Source organism: Heterodontus francisci, chromosome 7 (genome assembly GCF_036365525.1).
Source record: "Heterodontus francisci isolate sHetFra1 chromosome 7, sHetFra1.hap1, whole genome shotgun sequence".
NCBI lineage: Eukaryota > Metazoa > Chordata > Chondrichthyes > Heterodontiformes > Heterodontidae > Heterodontus > Heterodontus francisci.
Window position 1 is genome coordinate 35004074 of NC_090377.1, and position 23348 is coordinate 35027421.

The window sequence follows — 23348 nt, forward strand, 5'->3', positions numbered from 1 at the left end:
GTCAGGAATGGGATAGAGCTGGTTGTAGGGGCACCTTGGTCACTTCTCGATCATGCAAGGCCCACCTGATGAAATTTTCAGGCTGACTTGTAAATGGACACACAGTATGCCCAGCTGAACCAGGCAAGAGGCTGATTTCCATCTGCAAGACGGATTATATGCCGGTGGTAGGAACCATTTGCAATTTTGGATACAAATGGGGGGAATGTGTGCTGCATAAGATTCACCCATTTCTACCAGACAATGAGTTGCCTAACCAGCAGTCCTTTAAAACCTGGAACTCCAGATGTGTCCAGGCTTTTTTCTTTTGCAGGTGGAATGCTTCTCCTGGCTCCACAATGGTACTGTGGCCCTTTACTGGCTTCCCCCAACCTAGTGCATCTTCTGTCCCTTTGACTGCTGCCTTCAAGTTTGATGCACCCATGAAGCCATCCAATTTTCTGTGCCTCATGTGGTGAGCTCTCCATTTGCCTTTATTGAGCATTTGGCAGCTCACTGGAATAATATGGATTGAGCCTACACCTGAAAATTGTTTGGGCTTCCTCAGTCCAAACTAGTTCTGGGTAGAAATTAAAAACCACCCCATCGTCTTTTTGTTTTCTCCACTCCCTATTTTAAATTGTTCATTTTATCCAGTCTTCTTTTGGTCCTGCAGTGCCATGATCTTTCTTTCATCTTTAAGCAACAACATGGTCTTTTTCATTTTTCTCAATTTTAAGAAATAATCTGCTATAAGTATCCAAATTCCAACTGCAAAATCCAAATTAATCTAAGTGGTCATCCTTATAAAATATATGACAATATTTAAATCAGGAAATGAGTTAATCTGAATGAATAAGTACAATGATACTTGCACTTTCAGAAATAAATATTTCATCTGCCCACTTCAGCTTATTCCATCAATTTTACAAATAGAATGACTATGGAGCACAACTTATATTTCTTCTCAGAACTTATAACATAATAACAATGCTTAGGCCTAGACAGTTAAAGGCACACCAAGCAATGATAAGGCAAAGGGATTGAGGACTGCCGAACAGGAGGAAGGCAGAGATCCTGGAGCTTTGTATAGCTGGAGGAGATGACAGAAGGAAAGGGGCAAGGCCATGGAGGAATTTGAACATGACAATGAAAATTTTATGTTCTAGGCACTGTTGTGCAAGAGTCACTGTAGACCAGCAGGCAGTCAGGGATGATGGGTGAGACACAATTGATGCAGAGCAGGATACTTGGAACAGAATTTTGAAATGAGCTCATTTCTACCAGGGATGGATAATGGGAGGTTAGCCAGGAGATTATTAGAATAGCCAAGTCTGGAGGTGACAAAAGTATGCATGAAGGTTTCAGCAGTAAACGGACTGAGGTAGGGGTAGGAGTGGTCAATGTTACAGAGGTAGGTGGTCTTTGAGATGGAGAGGATATGGGGTTGGAAGTTCAGCTCAGGTTCAAATAGGATGGCAAGGTTGCGACCAGTTTGGTTCAGCCTGAGACAGTAGTCAGAGAGGGAAATGAAACTGGGGACAAGAGAATGGAATTTGTGGTGGAAAGTGAAGATAATGATTTTGCTCTTCCAAATGTTTATTTGGAGGAAATTGTGTCTTATCCAGGATTGGAGGTCGGACAGGCAGGTTGACAGGCAGTGGAGGGATCGAGAGAGGTGGTGGAAAAGTATAGCTGGGCATCATCAGTGTACATGTGGAACCTGATGTCATGTCTTCAGATGATGTTGCCAAGGGCCAACATGTAGATGAGAAATAGGAGGGAGACAAGGAAAGATCATTGGAGCACTTGAGGTAAAGATGCAGGGTAGGAAAAATAAACCACTGCAGGATATTCTCTGGCTATAATTGGGTAAGGAAGAGTGGAACCAAGTGAGGGCAGTCCCACTCAGCTGGACAACGGAGGAGAGGTGTTGAAGGAGGATAGTGGCAACCATGTCAAAGGCTACAGAGAGGTCAGGAAGGATAAGAAGGGATAGGGCACCACCTTCACAGACACAGAGGATGTCATTTGTAGTTTTCATTAGGGTCATTTCAGTGCTGTGGCAGGGAGCAGAAATCTGATTGGCTGGTTCAAATATGGAGTTGGGGAAATACGCTCACAGATTTAGGGAGATAGCATTTTATATATTGTAAAATTAATGACTGAATGTTCACTATTACCAAACTTAGCAGTGTTTTTATGGCACAGATGACATCAGAGGAATTCATTGTCTTTATCTGTTTCAAACATTATTGAGCAAACATGTTTATTTTGGAGTACAGCCTTGTGCAGTGTAACCCTACAGTTAAATTGCTCTACAAACAATGTGCTCTTTGTATTATTATAGTGTAATGAAACTTTATAACCTCTGCAGGTTTTATGATGATGGTGGAACTTTAGGGTGGCCTTTAAATTAACCAGTTGTTATGAAAATACTTCCATTTTTTAATTTTTGTGAGGACTTATGTTTTAAAATTGTGGAAATGGATTCCTTTGGAAGATTGAAGTGATTCCATAGACGCTGGACTTTGTTTTTATTAAACTGGAAGGACTTTGGGACTTTGTTTAAAATGCTTAATGGAAGTCACATGTCTTCAGCTAAGTAAACAGCAGGCGCCTTCTGACTATGGGAGTATTTTACAGAGACACGCCAAGATTTATGGTGGTCAAGAGTTGTCTTCGTTTTGGCTTGTTTTGAGTCAGCTTGCTAAAAGAGATCAGTTCATCCTTTCTCCAGATCTCTGAGAAACCCTGTAAATCCAGTGTGTGATAGCTGAAACCCCTGATGCCGCATTTCTCTTGAAAGGCCTGCCAGACAAGTTCTCGATACCGCCTGAAATGAACTGCTCTAAAATGATCCCAGTGACAGCCATCTACATGTATTTGGGACACCAGAATAAAGGGACAACTCATATCATTCCAAATCTTCTCCTTTTCCTTCAAGAATTAGGAAGTATTTGGCCAAAGTATTCTTTTTTGTAAAAAGATCTCTGCAGAGAAACTTCTATTTTTTCTTTAACCAGTGTGTGTGTGTGTGTGTGTGTGTGTGTGTGTGTTGGGCTAAGGTAGAAGGGAACTTTCATATTTCAATCTGTATGCTTTGCATCTTTACTGAATATGCCTTTTCACAATAAATTGATAATTTTGCTGTTTATTAAATAAACCTGGTTGGTGGTTTTTATTCTAATTGGCCATATCGGTAACTGGGTACCCATTTAAATATATGTTGTGTCCTGTGGAGAAGTGGAACTAGAGAAAGACAGTACACTCCTCCCACCTCAGTCATAACACAGTGCATATGAACAGTTACTCTTACAAGGACAAGCTAATATTCTTGTGTACGAAAGGTCAAACATAGTGATTGGTGTTATTCTGAAGAATGCTTTTATATGTTGTGGAATATCCTAATCTAGTGAAATAGCACCTTCATTTATGAACCCACTTTGACATACGTTATCTTATTTTTCCCAGATTATTATCTCCAGCCAGGAGTGCACAACAGTCCCACCTATAAACGTTGTGAAGGACAATCATTACCACTCTTTGGTGGCTTGCAAGACTCTTATTTGTATGATGAAAGAAGGGATCCACTGCTCCCTCTGGCCAGCTTTTATACTTCTCAGACTGGTAAAAATCACCCTCTAGAGAAAGTTAAATTGGAAGTATCTATATATAAACTGTGATCCACAAACTCATAATGTGTAGGGGTTTCCAACATTCTAATGGGTGCTCCTTACATTACTTACTTTCAAAAGATTAAGTGATCCAGATCCTTTGCGAAACTATCATGACCAAAGTGCAAGGGCTTGAAGCATTTTATTACATTGTAGTTCGATATCAAAGGAGAATGTGGTAATTTGTACATGTTTAACACAAGGCCAAGTTGACCCGTGTTTTCATATAAGTGGTAAAAATCTGTAACATGTCACATAATACTAATGATATGGTGGTGTAATAACTTTTACTTGTACTACTGCCAATAAAATAGCTATGGTTATGACTTAATATCTACAGGACATATGGATCAAGGGTATTTACATAAAAGGTTTGTAAGGAATTGGTTCATGCCTGTGATTGTCCAGTTAACACATTAACAATCTAGCCCATGTAATAAAGGGATGAATCCAAGTGAAAGTCAAACACGTTACTTGCAGGCAATGAAATGATGGGCTGAATTTTATTCTCCCACTGCCAGAAGCACCGGCGAGCGATAAAAACGGCGACCCATACGCGCCGCCATGCTGCCGCGAGCTAGCTTGCAGTGGCTCATCTGCAAATGCTAGACGGTTCACCCCTCCAATCACGTGGCGGGGCGGGCTCTGTGATGCTGCCAACAGTGTCAGCTGCCTCTGTGCAGGAGCTGGCACCATTTTTAAAGGGCTGCCAGACCTGCATTGTTGAAGCCTGTACCCACCCCCCAAAAACACTGTGAATTGATTTTTGGCCTGTACTCCCTCCTCCCAATGCAAAGAAAATAAATGGCTGCTCTGTTCCCCCGCCCCCCTCAAAAACACACTTGTATTTAATATAAAATAGTGCCTAATCAAAAGATGAGCTGCTGCTACTCGAGCTTGCATTGATGTTCACAGGAACGCTGTAGCAGGCCAAGGACAGAAATGTGGGCACGACAGCAAGGAGGTGTGTTGAAATGGCAAGCAACCGGAAGCTTTGGATCATGCTTTCGGACTGAGCAGAGGTGTTCCGCAATGCTGTCACCTAACCTTTCGATTAGGCACTCTACAGCCTTGTGGACTCAACATCGAGTTCAACAATTTCACAGCATGATTGGCCATTTTTAAATATTTTCTATTTTTTACTATTTTGTGTTTTTTTTTTAACCATGTTCCCGTTTTTCATGTTTGTGCTTCTGGACTGAGCTGCTCATTACTCTGCCATTAACACTCTCTCTGGACTAATGCTTTGTCTTTCACCACAAGCATAAACCCTCTCTTTGCCTTTGTCCCATGACATCTTTGTTATTTAATCCCACCCGCCCTCTGCCCATCACACACCTTCCCTTGTGTTCTCTTCCCCACCACCCTCCCCCGACTCCGCCACCTTCACTTGCTTAAAACCTAATTCTTTTCAAACCTTTGCCAGTTCTGATGAAAAGGTCGCAAACCTGAAAAGTTAACTCTGCTTCTCTCTCCACAGATATTGCCGGACCTGCTGAGTATTGCCAGCACTTTCTGTTTTTTATTTCAGATTTCCAGCACCTGTAGTATTTTGCTTTTAAACACTTGTATTTAATATGTGACCTTCCCCTCCCCAACTGCATAAAGTGCAAAGGTCACTCCGTCTTCCCCTCTCTTACACTACACATATAGATTTGACCCCGCACCCCCTCCCACCCCCGCAACTACACTAAAAATCCGAAATTACTCCCTTCCTCACCTTGGTGGTGCCAGCTTTCCCTGGATGGGAAAGTGAAGGTGCGTGAGTGCCGGCCACTGCACGCAAGATCGTGGACAGCCAGCAAGATCACAGTGAAAGGTACGTTAATGTATACATGTCCTTTATTTAAATATTTAAAGTTGCATCCTGTTGCTGAGCAGCGGTGGGGTGGGGGCGGTTGGTGGTGCTGCCACTGAGCCTCGCTGCTGCTGGGAAGATAGGGCCCGGAAATCCCGGCATCCTGGCATTGGGCACCGAGGTGGGCCTCTGCCTCAGCGATCTTCCCCCACCGGCCCCCTACCCCTGCCACGGAGCCCGATATGGGGAGCTCAACAAAATTCAGCCCAATATGTCTGTGAGAAAGGGAGAGTGAGGTTGTTAAAGGAGAGATATATATATAAAATAAATGACAAATTTGTTGAAAGCTTCTACTATGTCAATATAATTGCAAAATAAGTATAAGTATTGAACTGAATATTATGGAAAAGGTTATAGAGTTAAATACATAAATTTCTAATAACACTGGTATCTAGAGTACTGTTCCACCCTAATACAATAATATTGCTGCACTTAGGTTCTACTAATGATGACCAAGAAAGTAGAATAAGGCTTAAAACTGAGGTAAAAACTTATAGCTAACAAGATCGTAGAAGGAACATATTGCTGCAAGTTATACCCACTAGTCAAAAAAATGCAGGCAAGCATAATAATTAAAAGGAAACACAGCATTTTCAGCCAAAATGTAAAAATAAGTGTTGGAGATATGCCTCTGTATAGTTCCCTTGTAAACTATAATACTGCACAGATTGTGAAGATTGACACTGAATCTGGTGCTATCATTCATTATTGCCATGTCACTCAGCTTCTTGGCTCACTCAGGCTCAATCTGTGACATGTTTGTGATTATCATACTCATTTAGTAACTATATGGCATATGGAACACAAATACTATTTAGCTGCTTAGGGTTGGGTCATTCTCTACTAAAATACCACCAAACTGGAATCATTTAAAGTCCGGATTGCACTTACACAAGGTTTCAAAAAGAGACAAAAATTGATCTTCTCAGTCTTTTAACTGTTTGACGTTCTCAGAGCACTTAAAATACAGCATTTGACAGAAAAAACCCACAACTGAATATGAGTCACAGATTGTGTTTAAAGATGTGGTTCATAAGCTGCACCTAAGCAACGGGTAGTAGGTTTAATAAGCAATAAAAACCAAAACAAAATCAGAACCGCTTTTTGGCCCCAGAACATTTATGGGCTACAATTATCACTGCTAATTCATGACTGCATAAATTACTGCAATTTTAATGTTCATTTTTGCATTGGAAGTATGATGAAGACCAGTGTACCTGAACCAACATAAAAAAAAAACTGAGAGTCTTCTAATCTCATTGGATTACTAATGTCACCACTAAAAGAGATTGGGTGATGGAATTATAAAATATCAAAAGTTTCAAGTTACACAAGTTTAGTCAGTGGCCTTTATACAATATTTTGATTTTAATTTTACATAACATTGATATACCTCAATCAAAACATCCAAGGAGTCATATTCAGTTGTGTTTTTTTTCTGTCAAATGCTGTATTTTAAATGCTGTATTTTAAATGGTCAACTAGTTAAAAGACTGAGAAGATCACTTTCTGCTTTGTGTTTTCTATTCGCTGGCTAGACCTGCATTTATTGCCCGTCCTTACTTGCCCTGGAGAAGGTGGTGGTGAGCTGCCTTCTTGAACTGCTGCAGTCCTTGCGGTGTAGCTACACTCACAGTGCTGTTAGGAAGGGCTTTCCAGGATTTTGACCCAGCGACAGTGAAGGAACGGCGATACAATTCCAAGTCAGGCTAGTATTTGGCTTGGAGGGGAACTTGCAGGTGGTGCTGTTCCCATGCATCTGCTGCCCTTGTTCTTCTAGGTGGTAGAGGTCATGGGTTTGGAAGATGCTGTCGAAGGAGCCTTGGTGAGTTGCTGCAGTGCATCTTGTAGATGGTACACACTGCTGCCACTGTGCGTCGGTGGTGGAGGAAGTGAATGTTGAAGGTGGTGAATGGGGTGCCAATCTAGTAGGCTGCTTTGTCCTGGATGGTGTCAAGCTTCTTGAGTGTTGTTGGAGCTACACCCATCCAGGCAAGTGGAGTGTATTCCATCACACTCCTGACTTGTGCCTTGTAGATGGTGGACAGGCACTGGGGAGACAGGAGGTGAATTACTCGCTGCAAAATTCGCAGCCTCTGACCTCCTCTTGTAGCTACAGCATTTATGTGGCTGATCCAATTCAGTTTCTGGTCAATGGTGACACCCAGGATGAAAGTGGGGGATTCAGCGATGGTAATGCCACTGAATGTCAGGGGTAGATGGTTAGATTCTCTCTTGTTTGAGACGGTCATTGACTGGCACTCGTGTGGCACGAATGTTATTTGCTACTTATCAGACCAAGCCTGGATGTTGTCCAGGTCTTGCTGCATATGGACACGGGTTGCTTCAGTATCTGAGGAGTCGCGAATGGTGCTGAACATTGTGCAATCATGAACGAACATCCCGACTTCTGACCTTATGATGGAGGGAAGGTCATTGATGAAGCAACTGAAAATGGTTGGGCCTAGGACACTGCCCAGAGGAACTCCTGCAGTGATGTCCAGGGACTGAGATGATTGACCTCCAACAACCACAACCATCTTCCTTTGTATGATTCCAACCAATGGAGAGTTTTGCCCCTGATTCCCATTAATTCCAGTTTTGCTAAGGCTCCTTGATGCCATACTCGGTCAAATGCTGCCTTGATGTCAAGGACAGTCACTAGTGTCTTAGAGCTAGTATACATACTATCTACAATAATACTGTTTTTGTCTGTCCGGACTGTTTTTGATTGGAGAGTTTAAGGGGTGTGTCTGCTGGTGGGTTTATTTAGTGAGTGGTGTCTGCTGCGTGCAGTGGCATGTGCAGCACTAGAGCACGTGACACGTGCGGTTGCCAACGGTTGACGGCAGCAGCGGGGTGTGAAGGTTGGTGGAGAACAAAAACACCGTAAGGTAAAGGGAGCCCAACAACAAAGTTACCCTGGCTGGAAAGATTGTTTCCGTGGGGGATGGGATGGGATTGATGGGACGGATGGGCAAGGCAACAAAGGGATAGGGATGGCAGGGGAGAGATGGAAGTATTAAGATAGGGATGTCATGGAAAGTATGGAATGGCTCGGGATGGGGATGGCATGGGAGGGGTGACATGGGAGGGGTAAATAAAATGGTATTGGTTAAGTGTGGCAAAATGGTAGGGACAATTAGTTGATACAACTTATTATTCGAAAGTTATTCTTTGTGCTCAAAATGAAGATTGACTAGATTTTCATGAAAATGTTTTTGAAAAGCTGTCAGCTGAATTAAAAGAATATATCAGCATTGATTCTATAGATGAAGAAGATGCTAACAGTCTATACGCTCCAGAGTTTCTATACAGTCTAACTCCAGTGGGCACGCCACCACGCAAACTTAAATTTAAGGAAGCAGAAGTAATAATGTTTCATACGAAAGCTGAATCCTAAACAAGGACTTTGTCATGGAACAAGATTGGTTTGTAGGAAGCTGTTTTCTTTGATGATAGATACTGAAATTATAACAGGCAGTTTTGAAGGAAATACAGTGTTTATTCGTCAAATAATATTGAGGCCATCAGATGTGAACCTGCTTTTTGAACTCAGGAGAAAACTGTTCCCAATTAGACTTTCATATTCTATGACTATAAACAAGTCACAAGGTCAGACTTTTGACAAAATTTGTATTTATGTTCCTAGGCCTGTTTTCACACATGGGCAACTTTATGTATATTTCCCAGAGTGAGAAGTTTTGATTCTGGTCAAGTCTTTGGTGAAAGAATAACCAGAAATCCTGTATTTAAATAAGTACTGTTGCAATAAAGATACTAATTTGACTGCAGATGTTTTGCGGGTTTCTGCTAATTTACTACATGTTAGAAAAGGTATTGTGTGTGTGAACAGCAGTGGAGTTCAAACATTTCTTTGCCTATGCTCCTAGGAGTAAATATTCTAATGCATGTTAACACTAAATCTAAATCAATGTTTCTTTGATTCACTGTTTGTTAAGTGGCAATCTATGTGGAACATGCAAATTAACATAGCACTAACCTCATTCCCTCGAGTTACTTTAACTTATTTAAAACTAGTATGAAAGCACTGGAAAGAACCAGCAAAGTTCCAGCACAATACATATTGCTTAAAACAGGAGTCTTTTGGTGAATTCGGCAACACTGGCCAGAATTTTATGGTGGGCAGATGGGAGCCAGCCTCTGACGTAAAAGTCAGTGGCATACCCACTTCCGCCTCGCCTGGGGATCCGTTCCATATTTTACAGGTCTCCAGGCTTTAACTGTTCTGAGGCGGGACTGTCACCCGCTTGAGGGAGGAAGTCCCGCCTCATTGAGCTGCCGGTCAATCAGGGGGCTGGCAGCTCCTAGTCCCAGCAGCGCCACCGTCACTGCCCTGTCGCCAAACAATATTCCTGGGGGTGGGATAGGTTGACGATGTCCTTCTGCTCCAGAGGCCAATTGAGGTCCTTAAGTGGCTAATAATGGCCAATTAAGGGCCTCTTCCTGCCGCCGTTGGGATTTTGCCAGTGTCAGGGGGTGCCTCTGCCACGTGGGGAGGGTGCCTTGTAAAACGAGGCACCCTCCCTGCAGGCTTGGGGAGGGGTGTTCCTCCTTCATGGGCAATTTGTGGTCCATGGAGGACACTCAACAGGAATGACCTTACCCCCAGGAACCCCCTCCCCCACCAGACCGCATGATCACCCCACCACCCACCTCACCGAGGCCTTCTGGACTGGCCCCAGTGACCTCGCCTCACTTAACTCTGTTCAGGTGTTGCTGCGTTGGGCTTGGGCCCAAGGTCTCTGCAATATCGGCAGTAGGCACCGCTCCCGGTGGAGCTGCCAACACTGCTGAGCTACCGGTCCGCTGTTTGGCCAGCAGCTCTTGGAGGCGGGATCTTCGTCTTTAAAGGGACGGGGATCCAGCCTCCTGAAACATTGATTTAAAAAGACTGGCGGATCACACCGGAGGGCACGAAAAGGCAGAGGTAGGGTTCCCCCACCTTTTCTGCATGGCGCGGAAGCCCCACCTCCAGCACAAAATCCAGCCCTTAATCTCATATAAAAGATAATATTGTTCAGATACTTGTTGTCTTTCATGTAGCTGCAATTTGTGCCCTTTCGTTAATCAACAGAAGTGGTTGCCAGTGCTTGGATGATTAGAGATGAGACAATAGGGAAAAAAAAGTACAATCAATGCTCTCAATTAAATTAACAATTAGCATGCCGGGGGAAGAACTCTGTGCATGCATCCTTCGTTGTTATAGTGACAGTATTACATAGTTTGCAGGATAGCTTTCACCAATGAATGTGCATTACTGTTCTCAAATACCAGTCCAAGACTGTTAGTGCAGTGTAACAATAGATGCATGAGTTGAAAGAACCAAGCTAAACTTCTGACTCCACACAATTCTCTTATAGAGGAAATGGAGCTTAGTATTCATGAGCTTGCATTGAGCTCTGCTCATCAGTTTCTAAATGCCAGTCAATTGTTATGAGATTGTTCAGGTGGCCACACATTGCTTAGTTAGACAACCCCTGTGACATTTCTGAAGTTACTAGTTAAGCTTCTGTGGCATTGCGTAGATCACCCCTCAACCTTCCAAACTCAAAGGGATACATACCAAGTTTAAGCATCTACCCTCATAATTTAACCCTTTAAATCCTGGTATAATTTTGGTGAATCTGTACTGTATGCTTTCCAAGGCCAATATATTTTTCCTGAGGTTCATTGCACAAAACTAAATGCAGTATTTCAGATAGGGTCTTAAGGCAGCTCTGTGCAGCTGAAGCATAACTTCCTCATTTTTGAATTCCAACCCGCTTGAGATAAAGACCAAAATTCCATGTGGCTTTTTGATTATTTTTTGTACCTATGCACTAGCTTTTAGTGATTTGTTTACACTGACATCTAACTCCATTGCTCCTCCACAGTTCCTGGTCTCTCACCATTAAGAAAATATTATGATTTGTCTTTCTCTGATACAAATTGGATGATCTCATTCTTCCCCACATTGAATGACATCAGCCATAGTTTTGCATATGGACACAAGATTTTTTTTTATTATACTACAATATCATAGATTTGGGTAAAAGTGGATGGTATTTATACATTAAATGAAAATAAAATCAACAGTATTTTAGGTACTGACATCTTGCAGAACAAATTTTAGAATTTGTCACGGAACAGCAAGTGCAATATTTTTAAGTTCTATTTCCATGGACAAAGGTCTTTTCCTCTGACTTCCAATCTCTTCACCCAGAAGGCATAAGTGTCAATTTTAATTATATGCACTGATGTGGCAAAAAACAAGAGCCACTTTCTGGGGTGTATTAGAGTGATAATAGGAGAACAACCATTTTGATAAAATCGGGACAACATCCTTTTGCTTTGCATTCTAAAACAGATGCATTGCTTTCTCATCATTAAAAGAGAGGGTTCTTTCTCATTGGCAAGCATACACTTCATGTTTGTTTGACAACGATTTATTTTACAATTCTTCTTTGTACTCAGATAAGATCGATTTATCCTTGCCTTATCTCCACAGTGACTTCTTGGTTGGAACATTAAGGAAAAAAATATTTTCTAGACTGGAAAAGTCACTACCTTGTCCCACCATATTCCACTTTCACCCCAAAATTCCCTATGCATACTCGTAGCATCCATCCTAGTGTTCTGGCCCAGTATTTCATATATGCCATTGACATGGACCAAAATACTATTGTTTACAAGCAAAATAATTTAGTGCCAGGATTGTAAAGACAATTTACTCTAACAAGCACAAATGCTGCTGTAGAAATCGCTTACAATCAATAAAAATTTCCTTTCATTTTGCCTAATCACCCTTCTGGGATCAGCAGAATGTTTATTTGGTGGGATTACTGGAGTGTGCTGTGTCAATGGCCAAACTGTTCCCTCCATTATTGTGCTGTGGCCGCACTGAATTTCTGCCACTTATAGGCAAGGAAGCTATGCAAACTCTCTAGCACCCTCTTGTATTGGGTACTGCAACATTTTAATTTACTCTGATTTTCATTGCTCCCTTCGATGTTTCTTCCAGTCAAACCTTCGAAAAGTATCTTACACACTATCTACTATGGTACTCTTAGTTGCCAAATTGGGAAGGAAAGAACTTGCATTAATACACTACCTTTCATAACTTCAGGAAGTCCCAACATGCTTTGAATTTTTGAACCACAACAACCGATTTGTACAAAGCAAAGTTCCATAAACAGCAATGAGATAAATGGTCAGATAATCTGTTTTGGTGTTTGGTGGGTTTTTTTTTGAGGGATAAATGTTGGCCAGGACAGCAGAAAAACTCCCACTTCCCTTCAGCTCCATGGTATCTTTTACACTCACTTGAAAGGGCAGATGTGGCCTCAATTTAACATCTCATCCAAAAGAGGACATTCCCTGGAATGTAGCATTCTCTCGGTACTGCGCTGAATTGGCAGGTTAAATATGTACTCAAATCTCCAAAGTGGGACTTGAACTCAAGATCTCCTGTGCGAAAGCCATGCAATGTCAGTTTGTCTCTTCTTCAGGAATTGATCAATCATATCTATTTGAAGTGGGACAATTTGTCAGAACTTACTCATGGGACTTGCATCCTTAGCTTTCTGATTGGGAGCCTAACCTCTGATACCTCAGAAACATATATTGTTTTGCTGAATGTATACAGTTGTAATTTTTATTGTCTTTTACAAGGTTACGCAAAATATTTGTGTCACATTGCTACATGAGTTGATCGCTGTACCATTTTCATGTTTGAGGGAAGCACAGTTTACATGAATAGTACCAGAAATGCTGCTAAAGCAAATAACTTGATGGAGCATCTCATCGTGAGGAGCAGGTGTTACAAAGTTACTTCACGAACCTTAACATGGATATTTTCATTATATTTTATATATTGTATTGTAGATCTAGTTTTGTGTAATTATTGATTTGGCAAGTGTTAATATTTCCAAAAGAATCTGGGTTTTTTTCCCTTTGAGCAGTTCTTCATCACTTGACAGTGCATAATCTAACAAATCTAAGTTTCATATCTGCACTACTACACATGAAAGCAAATAAAATAGCCATTTTGGTTTTAATGTGATGAAAGTAAAAGCGCTTATGCTGAGTAGCCTCCACTGTGATATAATTATAGCCACTTACTTTCTTCAATCCTAGCTTAGAGAGTCCTTGATGATGGGATCAGAGAAAGCAACCACGAAATAGGGCTAAAAAAAGGCTGTTCTGTTCAGCCTGGAATTGTAGATGCAGATATTGGGACAATGTAAAGGAGTAAGGAGGCATCGTACATTTCCACTGATCTATACCTACCTGACAGCACAAGCGAGCTGAATTAACCCAAGCATAAATGCAATTATTAAGACAGAGCACTTCAGGGATTGTATCATTTCATTGTGCCTGACATTCCGCTCCCTTGCACTGTTGGTTTTTAGCAACTCTTACCAGCCAGTTCCCCAATGACAATTAAAAGTACTGGAAAAATGAACATAAATGGATAAAAGAAAAGTAAGATGTTAAATGTAATCTTAATTCGTTATAACACTTTTTTTAAGGAGTGTTTTTTAAGGAGACTTATTTTTTCAAATAATGTCACAATCATACCCTTCAAAAAAATCAAAGTTATCATCCATTTAATTTTTCTATTTAAACAGTGAGTACTGATGACATTATTGTGGGAGGAGGAAAGTGACTCCAAGGAGTTACTGCCCCTTGATACTCTGAAGTAACTGAACTAACATATCAAGCTGTTTGAATTTTAATTGTACATATTACTTCAACTTCCTCACACTGTCAAACTCAGTAACTCCTCCAGGCCATTTGTGCTGGGATCACTAACACTACTTAAACAAAAGCATTCACAAAAAAATCAACTGGGCGGAAAAAAGCTTAATACTGATTCTTTATGACTGTTTGATGTCTTCAAAAGCATACTGATTGTAAGACTCAATCTTACATTTTTTGAAGAGCAAACTATAACTGACGTACAGTCATGGGCAAAAAAGGGTCTCAACTTCCAGAAAGGAACCCAAATGGCACTGCACTTGACAAACTGCTTCAGATAAATGTATATGAGCTCAGAATAAGAAAAAAGAAACTAGATTCTCGTGGGATTGATAATGCTGGAATAAACAAGAGTTAATGACCATCACCCAACATGCTAAAACTGCATGGACTGAAAGCTCAGAAGCCCTGTTAAAAAAAAAAGTCAGGTTTTGGCCATAGTTGAGATTCAACATGAGCATATCTATCCCCAGCTGTTGCATGTTGGAGGGTTTACAGCTTCTGATTCATTGTAATAATATGTGCTTACACTGTATATAACCCTTTAACTGCTGGTTGCACATATCAAATTCGTACATAAAAGGTCTTCTGGCATCAAGATCATTGGGTAACCATAAAAAAATCATTTAATCTTCAGACTGTCAAGAGTGTTTGAAGAAATACTGCATATGGACTGTCAATTATACTATGCTCTTCATTTTTCTTTAAAGTTTTCTTTGACATGATGTTTCCTTTCTGATAATCACTTTTCTAAAGCTTTTCACCACCTATGGAAAGACATTTTTAAGTTTGCTGTTAAAATGAATAAATATAAAATAAGGAGTAAACGAAAGGTATATTACGAATATACAAAGTATATTCGGCCCCTCAAGCCTGCTCCACCATTCAATAAGATCACGGTTGATCTGTTCCAAAGTCTCACAACTCCCAGAGAAAAAATTTCTCCTCAGCTCTGTCCAAAAAGGGCGACCCCAAATTTTAATACAGTGCCCCCTAGTTCTGGACTCACCCACAAGAGGAAACATCCTTTCTACATCCACCTTGTCAAGACTGTTCAGGATCTTATATACTTCAATCAAGTCTCTCCTCACTCTTCTAAACTTCAGTGAGAAAAAGCCCAGTCTGTCCAACCTTTCCTCATAAGACAATCCTCTCATTCCAGGTATTAGTCCAGTAAACCTTCTCTGAACTTCCTCCAATGCATTCACATCCTTCCTTAAATAAGGAGACCAACTGCACACAGTATTCGAGATGTGGTCTCACCGATGCCCTGTATAACTGAAGCAGCACATCCTTACTTTTATTTTCAATTCCTCTTGTAATAAAGGATAGCATTCCATTAGCCCTCTTTATTACTTGCTGTACCTGCTACTAACTTTTTGTGACTCATGAACAAGAACATCTAGATCTCTCTGCACATCGGAATTCTGCAGTCGTCCCCTATTTAAGTAATACTGTGCTTTTTTATTCTTCCTGCCAAAGTGAACAACTTCACATTTTCCCACATTATACTCCATCTGCCAGATTTTTGCCCACTCACTCAAGCTATCTATATCAGTCTGCAACCTTCTTATGTCCTCACCACAACATACTTTCCACCTATCTTTGTATCATCTGCAAATTTAGCTACCAAACCATAGCTTCCCTCATTTAAGTCATTGATATAAATTGTAAAAAGTTGAGGCCCAGCACAGACCCCTGCGGGACTACACTCGTCACATCCTGCCAATCAGAAAAGGACCCATTTATGCATAATCTCTGTTTTCTGCCAACCAGCCAATCTTCTATCCATGCTAATATGTTACCCCTACACCATGAGCTTCTACGTTGCGCAGTAACCTTTTATATGGCACCTTGGCAAATACCTTCTGGAAATCCAAGTACAGTACGTCAACTGGCTCCCCTTTATCCACAGTACATGTTACTCCTTCAAAGAACTCCAATAATTTGGTTAAACATGATTTCCCTTTCACAAAACCATGCTGACTACTCTCGATTACCTTGAGTTCTTCTAGGTGCCCAGCTATAGCCTCCTTAATGATTAAATTTAACACCTTCCCATGACAGACGTCCAGCTAACTGGCCTATAGTTTTCTGTCTCCCCCACTTCTTGAATAGAGGGGTTATATTTGCTATTTTCCAGTCTGATGGAACCTTTCCAGAATCTAGCGAATTTTGAAAAATTAACACCAACGCATCTACCAACTCATTAGCCACTTTTTTTAAGACCCTAGGATGAAGCCCATCAGGACCCAGAGATTTGTCAGTCCGCAGCTCCATCAGTTTGCTCAGTACCGTTTCCCTGGTGATTGTAATTTCACCAAGTTCCCCTCTTCCTTCCACCTCCTGATTTACAGCTATTACTGGAATGTTTTTGTATCCACTACAGTGAAGACAGAAGCAAAATATCTGTTCATTTCATCCACTATTTTCTTATTATCTACTATTAACTCCCCATTCTCACTCTCCAAAGGACCAACTCTCACTTTACTTACTCTTTTCCTTTCTAAATACCCGTAGAAACTCTTGCTATCTGTTTTTACATTTCTAGCTAGCTTCCTCTCATATTCTAATTTCTTTCTCCTGACCTTTTCATCATTCTCTGCTGCTCTTTATATTCTGACCAATCATCTGAGCTGCCACTCACCTTTGTGCAATTATATGCCTTTTTCCTTAAGTTTGATGCTTTCTTGAACTTCTTTCGTTAACCACGGATGGTGGGTCCTCCTCTTAGAATTTTTCTTTATAGTAGAAATATACTTATTCTGCGTATTCTGAAATATCCCCTTCAATGTCTGCCACTGCTTCTGCTTCTTTATTGATCTCTCCCCTAGCCTAGTTCATTTCAGCTAGCTCAGCTTTCATGCCCACATAGTTGCCCTTATTTAAGTTTAAAATACTAGTCTTAGACCCACTCTTCTCTCTTTAAAACTGGATGTAAAATTCAATCATATTGCGGTTGTTGCTACCCAGGGGTGCCTTTACTCTGAGGTCATTAATTAATCCTGTCACATTACGCAAAACCAAATCTAATATAACCTGCTCTCTGGTTAGTTCCAGAACGTGCTGCTCTAGGAAACTAACTCAAAAGCATTCTATGAACTCATCATCCAGGTTACTATTGTCAATCTGATTTTTCCAGTTTATATGTAGATTAAAATCACCCATGATTATTGCCGTCCCTTTATCACAAGCACCCAATATTTCTTCTTGTATACTTAGTCCTACATTGTGATTACTGTTGGGGGCCTGTAGACCACTCCCACTAGTGACTTCTTTCCCCTAGTATTCCTCATCTCCACCCAAACAGATTCTACATCCTGATCTCCTGAACCAAGGTCATCTTTATTGCATCAGTGCCATCCGTGATTAACAGTGCTACCCCTCCACCTTTACCTAGCTTCCTATTCTTCTTGAATGCCTTATACCCCTCAATATTGAGGACCCAATCCTTGTCATCCTGCAGCCACATCTCCGTAATGGCTATCAGATCATATTTATTCGCTTCAATGTGCGCTATCAGTTTGTCTACTTTGTTATGAATGCTACGTGCATTCAGACACAGAGCCTTTAGTTTTGTCTTTTTGTTATCTTTGTAACATCTATTCTTGACTGTTGGTGTGTTCTTAGGTTTTTTTCTCTCTGTCCCTTCATGCCATTCTCTGACTCTCACTTCCCATATTACTATTCTGCTCTCCTGCCTTGACTAACCCTTGATTTGCTACATCTACCCAAGCTTGATCCCTCTCCCCCCTTGTTTAGTTTAAAGCCCTTTCCATCTCCCTAATTATACTGTTTGCCAGAACACCGGTCCCAGCCCGGTTCAGGTATAGCCCCCACTTTTCCTAGTATGATTGCCAGTGCCCGATGAATCAAAACCTACTTCTCCCACATCAGTCTTTGAGCCACATATTCATTTCAATAATCTTCTGTGTATTACAGACATATCTTGTGTTACTCTAATTGGGATACATACAAGTCTCAAAATCATTGCATGATGCCATAAGGTTCTGTATTCCTTGACATTTGATATTTTGTGTAACAAATACAAAGTACTGTTATCTCTCTAATGTCAACATTTTCTTTCCTGATAAGTGAAAAAGATCTCTATCTGAGAGAATAACTGGATGAGTTGCTTACATGTTAAGCTCATCAATAATGACTGCCAATGGTCTTGAGAACATTGTATCAATCTTCTGAATTCTCAGATTATATTAGAGTTGAAATATATTCCTGATCTATGTTATTGGTTATAATATATCGTGATGGTATTTACGTGCATTTGAATGTCTGTTGGCAATTTTTTGCAGTACAGGTGTTGGCTGCCATTGCACTCATTCAGATGCATGGGAAATTACAGATTCGCTGGGCAAATCAGATCTATGCAGTTTTACTGGCAAAGAACATAAATGCCAGAAAGCTGATGGTGTGCTTAAACTTGGCCACAGGCTAGGTGGCCATGCAATAAGGTAGATGAAGAACACAAAATAAGCACCATGTGGAAAGCAAAGCCAAAAGAAAGAGAAACAAAAAGAAATAAAAACAAAAGGATTCTGAAATATGATAAATGGAAAGACAAAACCATAGGAATTTTCAATGAAAAGAAGAAACTAATAGTAAGAAATCAGCTTTGGGTATAACTCTGCCATCTTTCTTCTGGAGAACAAAATCATGTCCTACACCTCTGTGGATAACACTGAGGTCATGAATGTTGCAAATTCATTAAAAAATGATGGTTGGATGGAAATATTTAAGTAATAGTTTACAGATGATTACATGGAAATTTTAATATTCTATATATTATAACTAAGCTAAGACAAATGGTGGCCACAAGTTGTTGGGCGCAGGTCAACACTTTCACATAGATCTTACGGGGCACAATATACTACAAATGATAATCCATCAGTAATATATCTTTCGGGCATTGACAAATGCGCTACTATACATAGAGTTCGGTATGCAAGATAATAAGCAATTTTCAGTCATAATATTAAGAGCGGGATGGTTGGCTGAGTTACTTATGCAGAAAGCTATTGTCACTGTTTTATAAGGAGCTGGAAAAGATAACAACTAGAAGGATGTGAATAAATGTAATGGATTGTCAAGCCTCTCTAGTGTACAGACATTACACTGAATGTGCCAGCAAATGATACTTCAAGATAAAAGTCTTGAAAGCATTTGGGGTAAAATGAGCATCAGTAATTACATTTACCATGATGGTGGGCTGAATTTTATTAGCTCGCCGCCATTCTCAGTCTCCCCCCTCCCCAACAGTGTTCTGCCTCGGATCTCCAAGATCTGAAGGCGCAGGACTTCCGGTAACCATATCAGCATGGGACTGCCGTTGTTGAAAGGTAGGTCCATTTGCATTAATTAAGCTTTATTAACATATCTAAATTGCATTTTTTTCCCGAGTGGGGGGGACCGCCCCGAGGTCTCCCCGCTGCTGGTAAAATGGGGCGGGGCCTTCCTGGTGTCAAAGTCCATGGCGGGCCTCTCCTGGAAAGATTTTCCAGGCCCCACCCGCCACAACCCCAGGGCGTCAGTAAAATTCAGCCCATTGAGTCTACTCTGAAGGTTGATTTTTGCCTGCAGTAGCATGCATGCCATAAAGGTAATAGAACAATTGTAAAAATTAACTTCTTCAGATTGCCAGACATTTAACAAGCAGGGCATTCATACACCACTATTAGAGTTTGATGTCTCCAACAAATTGGCTGCGAGCTATATCAATATGCCCAAAAATGGACTTCTGAAGTCGATGTTTTGTTAATTTGTTAATGTTCTTTACTGATATTTGAACAAGCACATCAACAGCAGAGGCAATTCAATTGGGTAGTAACTTCTGCAGTGAATGTTGATTCCAATTTTACCGCTGTTGCATTGTTTTACGTGCCAGTGAAGTTTAGTTTTTTTCATACTTATAAAACCAGCTATAAATATCCTGTGTTGAAATTGCTATGTAAAATTAAAAGATATGAAAATATTTAACAAATGCAATGTGCATTTGCCTGTCTAGATACCAAATCTAGAGATAACAAATGTTCAAATTTTTGTATTGTTTTCAAATTATGTCAGGAAAACCACCTGACGTGGCTCCTGGGATGGTTTACAACCAGGCTGGCAGACAGAGCATCACATTGCACAGAACCATTTCATCTCCTTGGTGAGGAAACAAGGATTGAAAACTAGGAATTGATTTGCCCCAGTCAAGTCATCCTGTTTTCAAATAAATCCAGAAGAGCATCGACAGAGGCCACCTTTACACATTTTGGCTTGCTACCTACTTATGAGGACAGCTGATATGAATGGAGGAAAATGGGGAAAGAAATGTAAGAAATATAAGATAATATAAAAGTATACAAGGGATACAAAACTGCATAGTATTTAGATTGGTACCGGCCTACAAACTGCCTTTCATTTTTTGGACTATTTTGTCAGCTGTTGAGACAGGCAAACACTATCCAGTAAGGACAGAAGTATGCAAGAAAATACTTCAATATTTTAAAAATATAACCTTCTGTATTCCAGAAAACAGGGCCATAAAGATGTACTAGAAGCCCTGAGATGAAAATGTGATTCCAATTACATTGTGAAAGATGGATCTAGGTAAAAATTGTACTTTAAAGGGGCAATATCATCTGGTCAAAAGTCACCGGGAAATCTTTTTTTCGAGTGACAAAAGCCAAAAGAACAGTGAACCATTTTCAGTAAGATGAAGTTACTTGGAAATGTCATTACGATGTAAGTAAATACAATATAAGTCATCACATTTTGTGTTTTTCCAAACTCTTTTACGTGAAGATAGTATTCCTTTAAAATAGAGAAAATCAAGACCATTAAGCAATTCCAAAATAGCAATCACAATATTTTCCCCAGTTTGAAAACAGACACAGTAACACTAAAAGTGCAGCAATACTTTTGACAATTAAATATTTCTATTATGCAAAGGAAAGAAAGAGCACAAAAACCTTGACTGGAAAGGCCAGTACACAGTTCTGTAAGCATTTTCGTCACGCATGTGAAAAATATTCCATGTCCCCAAAAAATGTAGAGACAGCTGCTGCTCCCATATCAATCAGCCAAATTATACATTTATTTACCTGTAATACTATACGGCCAGCACCTGTAGTTCTCCAGTGTCAGGTGGCAGCTTAACAACAAGAATGAGAGGGGGGAAATGGTTCAGGACCTTATCTGTGTTTTCAATTTTTCAACACCTGTCATACTGAGGGCTTTGTCAGTCACATTTGAATCGTCTCAGGAGAGTTTTGCTTGCCAACCTGAGTGATGCCAGCCTGAGAAACAGAAGACCGTGCCAGAAGGTTGTTCTGCTTTTTATACCACATGCTTGGATTCAGAACAAGTGGAGTAAAAATTTGTTTTTGTAATGTCCCAACCTACTTGGCATGCACTGCTTTGACTCAAAATTGCAGCCGAGCTCCCTGCAGTGCCTCACATTATGTCTCAGAAAGTTTTAGTATGCTTAGGGAGAAAGATTGCTTTGCGGTGCAAAACTTCCATTTTAATTGATGAAATGATTGTAAAAGCATGCTTTACATGAAGTAGTAACAGAAATTAAAATCATTAATAAAAGCGCATCAACACTTGAGTGATGATATTTATTTAACTTATAATAGGCTTTTCTAACAAAAGATGGTTTTCTCCTCCAAAGATTTCAAGATCTCCAATTGAGTATCAGCACTCTGAACAGCATCTCCCACCCACCCCATCCCATATCCATTCATAAGTCACAATTTATGAAAGTTGATTTTAAAAATCATATAGTTCCTGCTGAAAAATTCTGAGGACAGATATTTAGCAATTCCTTGAGTTAAAAAGACCTTAGTTAGATTCATTTATCGCATCAAAGAACCTTGAACTGTAACAAAGCTTATTAAAGTAGAAATACCTTGATGACTACAAGTTCCTGTGGACTGTTTTACTAGGTGCTTATTTCAGTGACAATACCGCAATAAGAGTATACTAAAAATGAAACCCATTTAAAACATAAGTATGTGAACTGTATATAGCTTTTCAACCAACTTTATATATACTGAATCATAGTATTTAAACACACATGTATCTCAATGTGCTCATATTTTTATATATAAATGAAATATATCCATTCTTAAAAACACTATTACTGTTATACTTAAATAAACACGTTTGTACCTACTATATGCCATTTTAAGAAAAATAATACCTGCTGTATATTCTTATTTAAATTCAGTTATATTTGCTGTATAATCCTGTTACACTCATTTACACATCAGGCATAAACATACTTAAATAGGGATCTAGGAATGGTGTAAATGGTTTGAAACAGATCTTCAATTTTTTTTATTTCTTCATGGGATATGGGTGTCGCTGGCTAGGCCAGTATTTATTGCCCATCCCTAATTACCCTTGTGAAGGCGGTGGTGAGCTGCCTTCTTGAACCGCTGCAGTACTTGGGGCATAGGCACACCCACAGTGCTGTTTAGAAGGGAGTTCCAGGATTTTGACCCAGCGACAGTGAAGGAACGGCGATATAGTTCCAAGTCAGGATGGTGTGTGGCTTGGAGGGGAATTTGAGGGTGGCGGTGTTACCATCCAACTGCTGCCCTTGTCCTTCTAGATGGTAGAGATTATGGGTTTGGAAGGTGCTGTCGAAGGAGCCTTAGTGCGTTGCTACAGTACATCTTGTATACGGTGCACACTGCTTCCACTGTGCGTTGGTGGTGGAAGGAGTCAATGTTTGTGAATGGGATGACAATCAAGCACCATATTACTATTCAAATTCAGTCCTAATGGTTTGGCATGGTGATTGCATTGCTGTCCTTTTCAAATAATTTTATTATCAATTGATGTCAATTGACTTGACAGATTTAAAGGAACACATGTTTGAAAACTAGATGAAGGTTGAAAGCAGGAGCAGGGAAGAATGTGTGGGTAGGGTGTGAATGTAGGCACAATAATTCTTGAGCACTGAACTTTTCCAAAATAATCAAGTGATGTGGAAACACCTCTAGTGCAAAATTAGTACCCTTTGGAATTCAAATATCATTTAAAATTTTTAATTATATTCA

At 40.2% G+C, this 23348-nt stretch overlaps 1 protein-coding gene across 4 annotated transcripts in view; it reads right to left on the bottom strand.

The window, feature by feature from the left end:
* arhgap15 (Rho GTPase activating protein 15) overlaps nucleotides 1-23348 on the bottom strand; it is an 806049-nt gene that overhangs the window by 372910 nt on the left and 409791 nt on the right. The gene's annotated exons all lie outside the window — the stretch shown is intronic.